Genomic DNA, 18074 nt, shown 5'->3' on the forward strand with positions numbered 1-18074 from the left:
GGAGTGCCCTCACCTTTAGAATTTATAGGTTTGGTATGCACACTTCCTGAGTGTCTGAAGTGAAGAGAGCAGAGCCACGCCATGTTGTGAGAGCCCCTCGTGCGTCAGACGCCATTACTGCCAGGGGAGAGAGAGCACCTTTACACGGTCCGAGGATGGCGGTCCGAGGATGGAAGGAGCCGCCTTCCTTCTGTAATGATAGTTTTGAAGATTTTTTTATGATCCCCTTGCCCAATACCCAAGTCGGTGGCACATTGTTAGTAATGTAGGCCCTACTTTGCCAATAGGGGGGGGGGGGGGGGGGGGGGTGTTTGTTGTTTTCTTTTCCAAAAAAAGAAACCCTATTGAGGGGAAGATATATATGACCCCATAATGTTCACCCATAGTGTGTGTGTTGTGTGTGTGTGTGTGTGTGTGTGTGTGTGTGTGTGTGTGTGTGTGTGTGTGTGTGTGTGTGTGTGTGTGTGTGTGTGTGTGTGTGTGTGTGTGTGTGTGTGTGTGTGTAGCCCTCCCCCATCCCTGAGGAAAGGATCCACATGGTGGGTGGCAGGGCGCACCATGTGGAACCCTACCCCCAACCAAATATGAATAATTTAGTGACAAACAATATCCAAATAATCATTATGAAGTGTCCATAGAGGTATTTATCATATGGAAAAGGGTTACCATATTGGTAAAGTTGTGCCAATAGGGCTAAATTATACAGGCAACCCATCCTAAAAAGGCCAACTGATTACGTATACTTTGTCAAATACCGAGTCAAAGAGAAACTACCAGTCTAAGGTAAAAGAACTATACAAAAAATGAGCTTGACTAGATTTGGAGCTGTGGCCCCAACTCGTCCCTTTGGATTAGGTGGGTCAAGTCAAAAATAATTATAGCAAGTAAAGTGGTGCCAATAGGGCTAAAAAATATGCATATCACATTCCTAAAACATCCATCTCATTACGGATACTTTGTTAGGTGCAGAGTCAAAGAGAATCTGCTAGTCTAAGGTAATAGAACTAGATGATGTATGTGCTTGACAAGATTAGGAGCCACGGCCCCCACCCATCCCTTTGGATTAGGTGGGTCAAGTAAAAAAAATTATAGAAGGTCTAGGCCCATTATTTGGTGCTAACCCGACCAAAGGCTAGCTAGAAACAAAGGTGTGTGTCTGTTTAAGATTGATTATCTAACAATAGTTTGATTTCACAAACTATTGAACCATACAATGGGACTAGAGACTAGTCAACTTGTAAATAACCGAACCTTATGTATACATTAGATACAAGTAGATAAAGTTAAGACTACAATTGACATTTAAACTTGACATTGACATATAGTGTATTACATGTTATTATCAAAAAATCATATACAAGTGTTATCTATCACTAATAACAATAACCAAACGATGGATGATCTTCTGTTATTGTTGTAGTTGTCGTTGTAATCCCAAGAAAAGAATCTCTTACCTGGAGAATTTTTTCCTCCATTATAACAGCCACGTAGGATGAAGGTGGGATGAAACTAAGCCCCATGTTTTCCACCAAAGTATAGTTGTGTCTACCATCGTTCATATTGTGAATGTGCGGTATGCATACACATTCACATCCTCAAGAAGAGCCAGAACAGTTTGTGAGATGGAATCATGCATAAAAATGCTAGTATGTAAGAAACCAGTCTATCACCATACCATTTCGTTGAGGAGTATGTAAGAGACCAGCCTGCAAATATCGTTACCAAGAAAGAAAGCCGTACATATATTGCCAGCTTTCAAGCACCTGTGTGTGTGTGTGCGTGTGTGCGTGTGCGTGTGCGTGTGCGTGTGCGTGTGCGTGTGCGTGTGCGTGTGTGTGTGTGTGTGTGTGTGTTTGTTTCTCTGTGTGTGTGTGTGTGTGTGTGTGTGTGTGTGTGTGTGTGTGTGTGTGTGTGTGTGTGTGTGTGTGTGTGTGTGTGAAGCAACCTATGAAAGCCACAGCACGTGAGGGAAGATGCAAAGGGTAGTGATGTAGGTTTGAACCTGTGAAGGTAGAGTATACATGGGGAGCCAGGAGCAAGAATTATAGATACTAGAAATAATATGTGAGATAGGGACTGAGGAGAAAGAGATCAAGAAAGCTTTCCTCAAGAAACCCATGGGTGGGTTGAGCAGATATGGGGGTGACAATTTTTGATCGATATGTAGTGAAGCAGGGGGAAGGTTGTGAGGGCAGAACTTGTGAGGACGGATTATGTATGTAGTGAGCAAAGACGATGGGCACATGGGTCGATCAGAATCCCAATCAATGGTGAGCAAAAATAGTAACCAAAATGCATGTGACCTTGTTGGTAGGAGAGAGTAATGAACTTCTAAATGTGGGTAGTGGCCAAGAGGACAACAACTTACACAATAAATATTCCAGCAAGTGTGTGTGGGTGGGAAATCTCGTAGGTTAACAAGGTGGCACTAGCAAATGCATGTGATCATTAATAACTAGGAGCACGACTTGCTTAAATGCGAGCATGTGTAGGTGTCTGTGGGTATACTTGATTTTCATTAAAAGAGTGTTTAGAGCTGCAAATATTGGCAAGACATAAAGGAATTCACTTAAAATATTTGAGTTCAACATACTATTTTAAGAGCTAGGGGTTATCCCATCTAAATAATAGCAAAGTCCGATGTGAGAGGGGATATCCATAGGGGCTATGGGTAGGTGCCATTACCGCATAATTGTTCAATCTCTGTAAGCCAAATTCCTTGGTTGTGTCAGGGTAGGATATGGAGCAGTAGCCAACTTAGAGGGTGAGAATAGATTGTGTCTTGTACAGCTAAGAGTGTGTGTGTGTGTAGCATTCCCCCTTCTTGAGGAGAGGTCCATTCTCTAAAGATAGAGACAATCAGAGAGTGTGAGAGACTGTGCACATATTTTGTGTGTGTGTGTGTGTGTGTGTGTGTGTGTGTGTGTGTGTGTGTGTGTGTGTGTGTGTGTGTGTGTGTGTGTGTGTGTGTGTGTGTGTGTGTGTGTGTGTGTGTGTGTGTGTGTGAGTGAGAGAGAGAGAGAACAAGCCAGAATAGAGCACATTGCATTAAGTTGTTGCAAGGCAGAGAGAAGTTGCTTATGCTCTCCAAGGTTTTTCGGAATGAGTACCAAATCTAGGACTAAAGCTAATGAGTGTCATTTTGATTGGAAACGTGGCTTTTAGGTCAAGCTCTCATGCAAGGAGGGGCTCACCTTTGAAGCCTTATGAAAATTCAACAAAATGGGGGCCATTGAAGACTTAATTGTGAAGAAAAATAGGCATTTTGGTGAGAATTTTTATATCTATTTTCACTCCGTATCTGAAGCGGTGTGACTAAAAGAAAAAATCTGGACCAAGAGCTGAATAATCACCTCAAACATTTTGATAACTTTTGGAGCTACCACCGCTGAGATAGGATGTTTTCTGTGGATCCTAGTCTGCCCACTTTCTCACAAAGTAGCCCATTGTCTTCCCTCACCTCCTTTGAACTACTTCCACACACACACTCATTTCTCTATATTCCTCACTCAAACCTACAACTTCCATGGTTTTCTCTCAACCTCTTCACCCATAGCCTCCCCTCTCACATCCGTAGCTCTCTTTTGAAACTCTACCTACATCCACCATCTCCATATCTCTCTCTATTACTCCCATATTACAATTTTATTCTACCCTTTCAAGAATGCATAAAACATCAGCAACCTAATCATACATAATTTCTACAAAATGGGGGTTTTTTATCAACAAAACCCTCATTCTCTTTGTGTGATTCGACTATGGCGGCAGCGTGAAAAGAAGAAGAAGGACAACGGGGATCGCTTTCAACAATCTACGCAAGGGTGAATCCATGATTTCTCAAGGATTCACCATCTCAAGGGTACACCCATCTCATTTACCCCTCTTTTCTCATCCTTCAAGTCATTCTACCCATTAATTATACTACTAAATTTTTCTAGTGATTGCTAATGCTAACTGCTAACCCTTTCTTGTAAATTGCACCCACTCTACTCTACCTTGGAGTAGGCAACCGCACACAAAAATCACTCACCTCTCTAGAATCTTCTCTATTTCACCTCAATAATTCTCTCCTCTTGAGCCCACATCCATGTGACTCAAGAGACAAGAGAGCCTCACTCTGATAAGAATAATAAAAAATATCATAAACATGGTTTTCTATGTAAATCTTGATCAAAAGATAATCCTAATAAGGGCTCTCCTACCTATAAATAGAGCTCTTTTCCCTTTGTAAATGACATGATCTCTACACTATTGCTCACTACTTTGAGCATACCATTCTCCATCTTAGTTGTAGGGGGAGAGAGAGTGAGCTCTCTATACACCATCACTTGTGGTGTATAGGAGAGCTTCTTTATGCTAGTTGTAGCATTGCAAGGGAGTGAGTGATTCATAACTTTCAATCAAAGTTGTACCTACTCTTGCACATCAATTAAATCAATATGTTGGGTGCAACCATGGTTTAAAACTCTCTTGAGTCTCTCCAATTTACGCTTGGCAACCTCATCTGGTTTGGTTTAAGGTGACATCTTTTCATTTTGAAATTCTTGTGTAGTATTTGCTTGTATGCGAGAAAGAAGGGTACACTAACGCTAATATCAATGCTACAAATACACACACCAAACACCTAGAGAGAGAGAGAGAGACAGAGAGAGATAGAGATTTGTGCAAGAATTAAGCTTCAATTTAAATGATTGACGTGGATGTTAAACAACTTGGAGGAGAGTCAAGAGACACAATTAAGTTTGATGAAGTTGCAATCTACACATTATCTTAGGGTTATGGGAACCCTCTGACCACATAATGTAATGTCGAGCAACAAAACAAACACAAGAGCTCTTGAGTCACATACAAGCAAATACTACACAAGAATCTCAAAATGAAAATGTGTTAAACCAAACGAGATGAGGTTGCCAAGCATAAATTGGAGAGACTCAAGAGATTTTTGAACCGCGGTTGCACCCAACTTATTGATTCAATTGATGTGCAAGAGTAGGTACAACTTTGACTAGAAGTTATGAATCACTCCCTTGCAATGCTACAACTAGCTCAAAGAAGCTTTACTATACACCACAAGTGATGGTGTATAGAGAGATCACTCTCTCTCCCTACAAAGATGGATAATGGTATGCTCAAAGTAGTGAGCAATAGTGTAGAGATCATGCCATTTACAAAGGGAAAAGGGCTCTATATATAGGTGAGGAGAATGGTGTATAGAGAGCTCACTCTCTCTCCCTACAAATAAGATGGAGAATGGTATGCTCAAAGTAGTGAGCATACACCACAAGTGATGGTGCATAGAGAGCTCACTCTCTCTCCCTACAAATAAGATGGAGAATAGTATGCTCAAAGAATCTTTCTTGTACACCACAAGTGATGGTGTATAGAGAGCACACTCTCTCTCCCTACAAATAAGATGGAGAATGGTATGTTCAAAGTAGTGAGAAATAGTGTAGAGATCATGCCATTTACAAAGGGAAAAGGGCTCTATTTATAGGTGAGAAGAGCCCTTATTAGGATTATCTCTTGATCTATATTTACATAGAAAACCATGTTTATAAAAAAATTTATATGTTCTTATGAGAGTGGGGCTCTCTTGTCTCTTGAGTCACATGGATGTAAGCTCAAGAGGAGAGAATTATTGAGGTGAATAGAGAAGATTCTAGAGAGGTGAGTAATTTTTTGTGAGGTTGCCTACACCAAGATAGAATAGAGTGGGTGCAATTTACAGGAAATGGTTAGCAATTAATGTCAGCAATCACTAGAAAACGTTAGTAATATAGTTACAATGGATAGAATGACTTGAAGGATGAGAAAGAGGGGTGAATGAGATGGGTGTATCCTTGAGATGGTGAATGCTTGAGGAATCTTGGACTTACCTTTGCGTAGATTGTTGAAAGTGATTGTCATTCTCCTTCTTCTTCTTTTCACGCCGCCGCCATAGTCAAATCACCACAAAGAGAATGAGGGTTTTGTTGATTAAAAACCCCCATTTTGCTAAGATTAAGTATGGTTAGATTGCTGATTTTTTATGCATTCTTGAAAGGGTAGATGGTTTTTCTGAGCTTATGTTTGCTAATACTTGGCTTCAAGAGACTTGGCTTGCAATAAATGACTCATGGTGCCTCTAACCAAAGTGGATGCTTGCTCAAGGATTCTCAAAAGAGCATGATTAGGTAAACTCCTTCCATGATTTTTCTCTTTGCTTATCTTTGCACTCCTTGCATACTTGGATAAAGGTCCACCACTACTTGCAAATCCAATTTAATATCCACTTTTATTGATTTTTTTCTTGAGGGGATCCTCCACAATTCCATTAGATTTATAGTGCTTGAAATTTTTGGTAGCTATATGAGAAGGGAGACTAGCAAGTATATCAAATTTAGTAGGGAGTCTCACTCCTAGAAGGCACTAGCCTCAAATCTTGTAATCCCTTGGGTATTTCTTTATATTGCTTCCACAAAGTACAAGCTCTGGGAACTCTTCTCTCCTTCTCCACGCGATAGGATGCCAGAGAGAGAGAGAGAGAGAGAGAGAGAGAGAGACAGAGAGAGAGAGAGAGAGAGAGAGAGAGAGAGAAAGCGAGAGAGTGTATACAACATATTTAAAGTTCCTTGGCCTATCTAAAAGCATTTCATATGAAAATCATTAGTTCTAAAACCATCTAGTCCACTGTTGGGTCTGAGGGTTTTGCGAGGTACTTTGAGATGACTTATTCTCTTCATACTTACCTTTGTTGTGCTTCATTTCTTGTGCGAGAGCTATCCTTGCGGCATTGTAGTCCATAGGGTTGAACACTTGCACATCGACTTTGATGTACTCATCCAACCCAAAAGGGAAAGCCTCCTTGCTTTTTGCATCCGATTTACACAATTGAATTCCAATGGTAACAATGTGCTTCCTAATTCCTCTCATATGCAAGTTGTGGCCCAAACAAAGAATGTTGAGAATAATTATCAAAACTTTTGAGGTAATTATTTAGCTCTTGGTCCACATTTTTTCTGTTAGTTATCACTTCAAATTTGGAGTGGAGATAGATATAAAAAATCCCACCAAAATGCCTATTTTTCTTCGCAAAACACGTCTTCAATGGCGCCTCTTTTGCTGAATTTGCATAAGGCCCCAAAGGTGAGCCCCTCCTTGCATCAGAGCATTACCTAATAGATTTCTAGAGGTTTGAAAACATGCATGGTTGTGGATTATGCACAAATATAATATATGGATATGATGGAAAAAAACAGATTAGTATATAATCAATTCATAGAATCTAAAATAGTGGTAGCTGTATATACAAAAAAATAAATATATAAAAATATAGGGAATCAAATGAGGAGGGTTCTCGTTTGTTTTTATTGATGTATATTTATTTACAAGAGATAAGAAAAAATACTTATAGAAAATAGGAATTTAGTGAAACGCAATGACTGATGGTGAAAGGTATTTTTTTGAGGTTTTTTCTTGGAGTGGATTCACACCAAAAATAAGAGAAGCTTGTACATGGTAAGAAAGATCATGGTAATGGTGAGTAAATGTACATAGCATACTTAGGTAAATAACACACATCTAGGTAGAAATACTTAAATAAATATCAAAATAATTATAAAAATACATATATTTAGGTCCTATATACAATGAAATACTTACACACAAATGGGTCATAATATGTTTTTATTTTTTATTTTATTTATTTTTTTGATTCAACTAGCCCAATTACTAGCTAGCTGAGGGTTTTAAGGAGATATGGGGAAAGCCCCCTAACTCATACATGCATACATACAGTGAAAGGGTGAGGATAACCACAGTGTTTGAGTGATTTTGATAGGGTGAGGTAGCTCACTATGGCAATTATAGAGAGCCAAAAAATGGTTGTCAGTAGCCCTCCCCCAGGATGATGGTACATTCATGTAACATCATGAGGAGATAACGAATGCTTAGAAATGCTTGAAGTAGTCCTTAGAAAAGATGCTAGCACCTGGTTTAACTCTCTATCTCAGGATGTTAAGGAAAACTATAAGGAAGTTGTTGATCATTTCAAGAGATATTTCTTTGACCCCCAAAACACTCAAAAGCTATGGCAAGACATCGTTTCTCACAAACAAAAAGACTTAGATTACTACGACATGTATAAACAAGAGTTTCTACGTCTTTGGGCTATATGGTGAGAAATGTTGCTAACCATGGGGATGGTGCAGAGTTCCTAAACAAGGAAAGATTCATAGCCGGTCTCTTTCCCACACTCAAGATAAAAGTCGAGTCGGGTGCACCTACTACCTTTGATGCAACTGAAACTAGGACTATTGAGAAGTATAGGAAACTCAAGTGTTTAGGAGGAGAGGTTCCAATAGAGGGCCCTAGACCTAAAGGGAAATTGCAAGCATCAATATCTAGAGAGATTCCTGAGGTAACAGCATAGGTAATAGAAAAGTTAAATGAATCCTTAAGCAACTTGTCAATCCACCTTGCACAAGCTGTAGGTCCCAAGGGACAAACAAAGAAATCCGAGGAGCGAGAGCCACAACCTAGGAGACTTTTGCAATGTTGGAATTGCGGAGAGTATGAAATGGGATGTATAATTGTCCTTGGCCCCGTGGGGAGCCAGGGAGACCTAACTTAAATTACCCAATGATGAAATACAGGTGAAGGAACTAGTCAACAACCACGGCTTCTACAAAGGCCAAATGGAGCAAGACCACATCCAGGAGGAGTGGAAGGAGTTCCACCTTATCCAGATCCAAATGTGCATGTGGTAGAGGTGACAAAGTCAAATGAGATTGACATGGAAGCAAATGGCATCAAGTTTGGCAGTGGAAAAGGTAAGGAGAAAGAAAGAGTCATGTCACAAAGTGACCATGGACGAGAGAAGAAGGCGAAGGAGACCAAGGAAGCCAAAACGACTCGACGTCGTATCAACCTCCAAGACTTTCCTCTTGGACATGGTACGGCTCCATACAACCTATTGGAAGACATGAGAGGTAAGGGTCCTGATATCTCATGGCCTACGTTTCTTGCATTATGCCCACAAGTTAGGAGGGGTTTAATGAAGGCAGTTAGCACTAGGAGAAAGGTAAAAGAGAGTGTGCCTATTGTAAAAATTGCACAAGCTAAAATGAATGAGGATATTACACCTGTGATAGATTGTTACACCAAAAGAAGGTTGATTAGGAAAGGTCTGGTGGATGGGGGTACACAAATTTGCATCATGACCAGAAGGACTTATGCAAAGACTAGGCATGAACATCCATGAGACACCCAAAATCAAAGTGAAAATGGCAAACAATAGCAAGGCTAGGTTTTATGTTGTCGACCAAGGGAAGTGGCTATCCTTTTGTCCTAGGAAGACCATGGCTAATGAAAATGCAAGCTTTGTAGGATTGAGAAAGTGGAAAGTTGATTTGCAGGAATGACAATCATAAGAAGGTTGTCTTTGACATGAAGGAGAAACGTCAAGAGGAGCTCCATGAAGAATCATATCAAAGTGAGATAGAGGAAGAGTGGACTAATAGCACTTCAAAAGAAGAAGGTAGTGGTAGCACTACGGAAGAGGAGTCTTCCATTGAAGTCATGGGGATGATATTTAATCCAAACAACCAAAAGACCTCTTGTCAAGGTTTGGAGGAGGTAGGTTTCCAAGAGAACCAAAATGTGGAAGATAAAGGAATGTTAGAAGGTATGTTTTCTACAACGCTTACAAAGGATGAAAGAGAGGAGTTCAAAGGTGTTTTAAGGAAATTTCCTAGGCTTTTTGCTAAAGACTACACCGGCGTGCATGGAGTAGATTATGTTCAACAAGATCAAGCTAAAGCCAGATGCCACACCTAAGGTTCAAAAGCTACAAAGGCTAGGAGTCATCAAGGAGCAGGCTTTACTCAAGGAGGTAAGAAATCTTCTAGCAGTAGGTTTCATTTATCCAGTGGAGAATTCAAAGTGGGTCTCTCCCATTGTTGTCACTCCCAAGAAGAATGGCAAGTGGAGGGTGGGTGCGGATTACCATCCACTAAACGTGGCAACAAAAAGAGATCACTTTCCCCTCCCATTTCAAGATGAGATGCTAAATGAGGTAGCTACTCACAAGAAGTACATTGTGTGCGATGGCTATTTGGGTTACTTTCAAATAGATATCACATTGGAGGATCAGTTGAAAATAACATTCATCACTCCTTGGGGTTGTTATGCTTTCAGAGTCATGCCATTTGGCCTGACAAATGCTCCTGCAACTTTCCAACACTTCATGAACATGGTGTTTCAAGCATTCTTTGGAAATTCCATTAGGGTTTTTATTGATGATTTTTGCATTTATAGCTCAAAATCATCGCATCTACAAATGGTGGAAGAAGCTTTGAAGAAACTCTATGACATGGGAGGTCAGTTGTGAACCCCGACAAGTGCCACATAGGTGAGGATGAAGTGATCTTGTTTGGTCACAAAGTTTCTTACAAAGGCAATACTCTTTCAAGGTAGAAGATAGTGTGCATGCACAATTGGCAGGGATTCTCACTTATAGGGTACATGAGCAGAAGATTAAGGTGCCTGAAGTAAAGATCTTACCATTGCCACCACCTAAAAGTATCCCTAATGCATTTACCTTTTTCTTTGATGGAGCTTTTTGATGAGCCACGGGAAAAGCAGGAGGAAGGCTAGTGTTGCTCAACCCAAGTGGAGAGGTGGTCATGAAAGAGAAGTTCAATCTACCAGCTTCAACTAGCAACAATGAAGTAAAGTATGACAAACTACTTCATGGTTTGAAGATGTGCATTAGTCAAGATATACAACATCTCATGGTAAAGGGGATGCACTTCTCATTGTGAAGCAAATCTTAGGCATTTGGGCATGCAAGAATGAAATTCTAAGGACAAAGATTCATGTCATCTGTAGGTTGTTTAACCAATTTGAAGAAGTGCAATTGTATCATATTCGTAGGAAATAGAATGAAGATGCTAATTTACTTGCACAACAAGCAGTTACATGTGTTGAGAAAGAAGTGCAGGTCATCATGGTGGCAAGCAGTTGTCAAGCAACCAAGATACCAGGGATTGGAGTCATTGGCTCCCATTATCGGCTACATTTTGGAGGGCAAGTTTCCACAAGACTTCACAAAAGCTCAGAAGAGGAGACTCATGAAGAAGGTAAGTTTCTATCTCTTCCTAGAAGGCTTCCTCTATCAAAGAGGGAAGGATCAAGTGTGCAAAAGAGTACCAACTATCAAGGAAATTCCAGCCATTCTAAAAGGTTTTCATGAAGAGGCATATGGTGGTCATTCTGCCCAAGAGTTAACCGTGAAGAAGATTTTGCTTGCGGGGTATGTTTGGCCAACCTCCATGTGGATGTCCAATATTGGTGTAAAAGTTGTCACAACTGTCAAGTAAATGGAAATACAAGGTTGGTGCATGGTCCAAGGTAAATAGTGCTTGCAAACGGACCCTTTGAAAAGTGGGGCATTGATGCTATGGGTCCTCTACCTAGAAAAAAAAATTGGTAAACTCTACACTACAGTGGTTGTAGATTACATGACTAGGTGGGTAGAGGTTCAAAGTGTGGCAAGGGTAAATGGAAAAACAGTGAGCAAGTTTGTCTACACTAATATTTATTGTAGATTTGGCACACCTTTTGAGATCGTTTCTGATAATGGTCCAAGGTTCAGGAAGGGTTTACTCATGGAAGTTTGTGAAGAGCTTCACATTCTCCATCATCATAGCACACCCTACTATCCACAGTCAAATGGTTTGGTGGAGAAGGCCAATGGTGTCATTGCAAGCATCATTAGAAAGATGGTGCAAAACAATACAAAGTTGTGGGATGACTTCTTGGATGGTTCCTTATGGACATATCAAACCACATATACGTAGGCCACAAAGTTCACACCATTGCACTTGGTCTATGGTCAAGAGGCCTTGCAGCCTATCGAGCTCAACATTCCAATAATGCAGCTTCATGGCAAAGGGACACAAGATGATCAAGAAACATGGACAAACTGACTTCTTACCTTAGTTGAAATTGAGTGGAAGAGAGAATTTGCTTATGAGTGCTATAAGAGGAAAGCTATACAAGCAAAAGAAAAGCTTGACAAGAAACTGAAGTACAAAGGCATCAAGAAAGGAGATCTTGTGCTAAGGTAAGACAATCAACTTGACAATTGTTTTGATGCCAAGTTTGAAACTAGATGATAGGGACTGTACATAGTCAAGAAGTCTTTCAATTCAAGTTACTACTGCTCATGGACCTAAGTGGTAAAAAGCACTCCAAGAAGGTAAATGGGTATTGGCTAAAGATTTATTTAAGTCTCCTTCTACCTAAGGATCTACCAAAGATCTATCAAAAGGCAACTATCTCATGTAAGTTTTGTTGCATGAAGTATGATGATAACTTAAGCCAAAATGCCAAGGGGCCAAACAATGAAAATCTTGTCAAGGACTCAGAAGCACTCTCTTTGGAAAAGATGTTTTATGATGGTACATGAATATACCATCATCCTAGGGGAGGGCTAATGATAGCCATTTTTTGGCTATTCAAAATTTCCATAGTGAGTTACCTCACCCTATCAAATTACTCAAACACTATGGTTATCCTCACCCTTTCACTGTACATAAGTGTGTGTGAGTTATGGGACTTTCCCCATATCTCCTTAAAACGCTCAATTAGCTAGTCACTGGGCTATTTAAGTCAAATAAATAAATAAAATAAAAAATAAGCGTATATTATGGCCTCTTTGTGTGTAAATATTTCATTGTATATAGAGCTTAAATATAAGTATTTTTTATAATTATTTTGGTTTTTATTTAAATATTTCTACATAGGTGTATGTTATTTACTAAGTATGCTGTGTACATTTACTCAACCACTATCATGATCTTTCTTACCATATTCTATAAAAAATCATTTCATGCAAAGTTCTCTTACTTCCAAGGAAAAACCTCAAAAAAATACCTTTCACCATTAGTCATTGCTTTTCACTAAATTTCTATTTTCTACAGGTATTTTTCTTTATCTCTTGTAAAAAAATATACATCAATAAAAACAAATGAGAACCCCCCTCATTTGATTCTCTATATTTTCATATATTTATTTTTTATATATACGACTAACACTATTTTAGATTCCATGAATTAATTATATACTAATCTGTATTTTTTTCATCATATCCATATATTATATTTGTGCATAATCCATGACTATGCATGTTTTCAAATCTTTAGAAATCTTTTAGGTCGTGCTCTCATGCAAGGAGGGGCTCACCTTTGGAGCCTTATGCAAATTCAACAAAAAGGGGGGCCATTGAAGACGTGTTTTGTGAAGAAAAATAGGCATTTTGGTGGGATTTTTTATATCTATCTCCACTCCAAATTTGAAGAGATAACTAAGCAGAATGTGGACCAAGAGCTAAATAATTACCTCAAAAATTTTAATAATTTTTGGACCTAGCACTGGTGAGAGAATGTTTTTTGTGGACCCCATTCTGCCCACTTTTCTCACAAAATAACCCATAGTCTTCTCTCACCTCCTTTGGACTACTTCCACACACACATTCATTTATCTCTATTCTCTATTACTCCCATATTACAATTTTATTCTACCATTTCAAGAATGTATAAAGAATCAGCAACCTAATCATACTTAATCTCTGCAAAATGGGCATTTTTTTAATCAACAAAACCCTCATTCTCTTTGTGGTGATTCGACTATGGCGGCGGTGTGAAAAGAAGAAGAAGGACAACGGCGGTCACTTCTGATAATCTACACAAGGGTGAGTCCATGATTCCTCAAGGATTTACCATCTCAAGGGTACATCCATCTCATTCCCCCCTCTTTTCTCATCCTTCAAGTCATTCTACCCATTGTAACTATATTACTAACTTTTTCTAGTGATTACTGACATTAATTGCTAACCCTTTCCTGTAAAGTGCACCCACTCTACCTACCTTGGAGTAGGCAACCTCACATAAAAATCACTCACCTCTTTAGAATCTTCTCTATTTCACTTCAATAATTCTCTCCTCTTGAGCCCACATCCATGTGACTCAAGAGACAAGAGAGCCCGACTCTCATAAGAACATATAAAAAAATTCATAAACATGGTTTTCTATAAAAATATTGATCAAGAGATAATCCAAATAAGGGCTCTACTCACCTATAAACAGATCCCTTTTTCCTTTGTAAATGGCATGATCTCTACACTATTGCTCACTACTTTGATCATACCATTCTCCATCTTAGTTGTAGGGAGAGAGAGCGTGAGATCTCTATACACCTTCCCTTGTGGTGTATATGAAAGCTTCTTTGAGCTAGTTGTAGCATTGCAAGGGAGTGAGTGATTCATAACTTCCAATCAAAGTTGTACATACTCTTGCACAACAATAGAATCAATAAGTTGGGTGCAACCATAGTTCAAAACTCTTTTGAGTCTCTCCAATTTATGCTTGACAACCTCATCTCGTTTGGTTTAAGGTGATGTGTTTTCATTTTGAGATTCTTGTGTAGTATTTGCTTGTATGTGACTCAAGAGCTCTTGTGTTTGTTTTGTTGCTCGGTATTACATTATAAGAGGGTTGTATGGTGAGAGGGTTTCCATAACCCTAAGATAATGTGTAGATTGCAACATCATCAAACTTAATTGCGTCTCTTAACTCTTCTCTAAGTTGTTTATGCATCTGTGTCAATCATTTAAATTGAAGCTTAATTCTTGCACAAATCTCTCTCTCTCTCTCTCTCTCTCTCTCTCTCTCTCTCTCTCTCTCTCTCTCTCTCTCTCTCTCTCTGTCTCTGTGTGTGTGTGTGTGTGTGTGTGTGTGTGTGTGTGTGTGTGTGTAGCAGTTCTAAATATATATATATATACGCAAACGAACATTACAGTTCACAGACCACTAATTCTAGGAAAGTACAATGGAATTTGTACAATAACTTATTTGCAGTTGAAAATAAATCTTGTACAAGGCAGTAAAGATATCAAAGTAAATCATGGGAAGCAGTCGTCCCCCATTTTTGGAGTAATGTTGCTTCAAGGTAAGCGAACATCCACAGTCATCAATATCATAGAACTGAATTCTTAATCAAAGAAGGTAGCCCTCACCTACACCCATAGCCACAAGAAAACAATTCGTTAGCACGTGACTGTACGCAGGTGATGCTGGGCATCCCAGTTGTTATCCATGTCACTTTTTAAAAAACACACAGTTCTTAACTAGTATCTTGTTTTAATGAAAAAAGATTCTTGGATTGCTACCAATCCAATAAGGAAAGTGAAATCCCCTAGTGTAGGTTTTTAATTTTTGGATTAAAACTTTTTAATTTTTTCTTTGCATAACCTTGGTAGGTTTTATAGGCAGATTATCAAAGCCGAACATGAACTACTTTCAAAATCAGACACGAGAGAACTACATATTATATGCCAGCACAGGCCAGCTTTCTGTTACGGACAATACCCCCTTCGAAATTAGAAGTATAGACCTGACCTTTGGACTGGTTCTTAATCCAAAAAACATTCCGTATATATATATTTTTTTTTAAAAAATATTTTGAGAAAACCCATTATCTAATTTTCAGATCATAGCCATTTCTTATTATTATCGAAACCTACCTCTGTCATAATGCAATGACTGACAAACTTTTGTTAAGCTGGTACTAAAAGTTTTTTAGAAGGCTCCTTCACTAGAGCAAGTCAAGTCCTCTTCCGAGAAAGTATCAAAGTAGACAAAACAAGCCAAGAACATCTATCAACTTTCCGTAGTATATATTGCAAACTCGTAGGCCAAGAAAAGTTCGAATATATAAGAGAGAGAATATCCGAAGCGAGTCAGATGCATAAATTTTATCTTATTTGTATAACATACGGTCAACACAGTCACAGCCAGAAGAAGTAAGCTCAATCTGTGATTCTCAAACAGACCCTTCACCAAATTGCCCATCCTGTGTTGTACAATGGTACGAACCAGCGAGAGAGACCAATTTCCACAGAATTTAGGGTATGTGACGTCATTTAATGCATTCCGAGCATCATCCAATTTGGCAACATTACAGACCACCGTTTTCATTTCAGTCAGAGTCTTTTTAGACTATTGACAATATTAGGTATATGTACTAAAGACCGACTCAGCATGAGGTCAGTAAATGTACCCTGCATAAACCGAACCAATAGTTTTACCACTAACCAAGGAATCCGACAATCTTTTCTTACTGTTTTTGGGCATTATAAATTATTATTTTAGAATCATCAGCCAGATTCAAATCCATGCAGTGTCAGATACATACTTACCTTCTTCCACAAAATAAGCATCCTCAGCCAGTTAGAACCACCATTTCCATTTTAGACATAATGTCTTCCACACCATAATACAGCTATACAAGAGAACTGGCATTTCTAATCCAACAGGGTCAACTTAATCACATCCCAAATACCCAGAATATCAAACCAGAAAGTAGTTCCCACAATCCGTTTATACGAAAACCTTCAACTTTAGTCAAAAGAGACTCAAATCTTCCAGCAGTCTAGAGGTAATCAAATATCACAAATCAGATAAAACAGTTCAAAAACAGGTTTTTTTTATTTTAAACCAAGTCAACTTACCTTTAGTCTATATAGTAAGCTGGAGGGAGTAAAGTTTTCATATTCTTGCTGGTAGGTGCCCATAACCCAAGTATAGATCAAAGCGAGAAGGAAAATGTCAACCTTGAAATAACCTTTTTTAAGGTTTCTTACCGTTGGTGAACCACTACTATTCTAAAACAAATTGCATTTAGCCTCAAATTACAACCAGTAAGCAACAACACCGGCAAAAACTCTTTCAGCAGACACTTTCCCGTTTTTATAAGCTTTTAAAAGGAACCATTTATTGATATGCATAACTCCAATAACCTCAGCATATTAAATCAAACTTGGCTGCCCTAAAGTCACCAGCTCAAGTCAAAATCTTTTATTCACTAAAACAGGCATCAATTAGCCCCAGTCAAGTTACCCAAAAAGTCATCCAGTAACCAGTCGAATCACTTTCTCAAGCGATAGATCCAATTGAAAAAGCAGTTAGTTTTACCAATGTTAATCTGTTATCGACAATCATTTATTCGAAGCAACATTTCCCGTTAAGCAATAAAGGCAGAATCAGATTCACTCCACTCTTTTTTTTAAAATTTAGAAACTAGCAGAAAAAAAACACCTGTAAATTCGATGCAGAAGCCTCCATGATAGCTTTCTCATTTTTTTTCGGCATGATGAAGTCACACAGTAACGCAGACTTGAATGCAAAACAGAGGTAACAAATCACGGTGCTAAGTGAGCATAGGCGCTCACCTTGATGGTTTTTTATAGGCGAGATATTGTCATGCTTCAGCACGGTCATGAGATCTGCACGCATCCCCCCATCGAGGCCGGCCTTCAAGACCATCCATTCCGGGATTATACTCAGCGTGAGATCCGGGATCATGAAGCCAGAATAGAGCTCAAAGATGTATCAGCACAAGAAAGCTACAGCATTCCTTACAAGCGGCAGAACGCCAGCGTGCTATGGACACAACAGAGTACAGCAGTGCATATGAAGTCTAATACAGGTGGAAGCTTTAAAGGGTATAAAATTTTCCCTTTTCCTTTTATGTACAAAGCAGTCCCCAGCTTCAAAAAAATAAAAAACACTACAAAATACCAAAACACATTATGTGTTTAAATGAAAGTGGCCGTAGATACCAAGAGTTTTTTTTCCTTTGGTAATATCAATACCCGGTCTGCATACGAGCCAGTGCTCTCGACCTAGGGTGGGTACCAGCCGACAGTAACCCATAAACCTACATCTCATGAGATTCTATGGTAAGAGATTCTTCCCCTAGGACAGATTTAGAGACTGATGCCAAAGCATACTAGATGAGGCATCCGAAGTAAAGTTCTATTTCTTTTTTTATAAACAACCAAAGGGTTCTGTCACCAAAATGTCTATAAAAGGCGAGCTTCTTTTCATCAAACCAGTGCATAGCAATTGTTGCGAGTAGCTATTTGAGAGTTAAAATCAAACATCTAAAATTATCATCAGGTGTATTCAACACATGTATCTGCTATGGCTCATAATAGGGATCAGGTTTTAGCTATATCTATCGCACATCTT

This window comes from Adiantum capillus-veneris, chromosome 24, assembly GCF_014529385.1.
Source record: "Adiantum capillus-veneris isolate H3 chromosome 24, ASM1452938v2, whole genome shotgun sequence".
NCBI lineage: Eukaryota > Viridiplantae > Streptophyta > Polypodiopsida > Polypodiales > Pteridaceae > Adiantum > Adiantum capillus-veneris.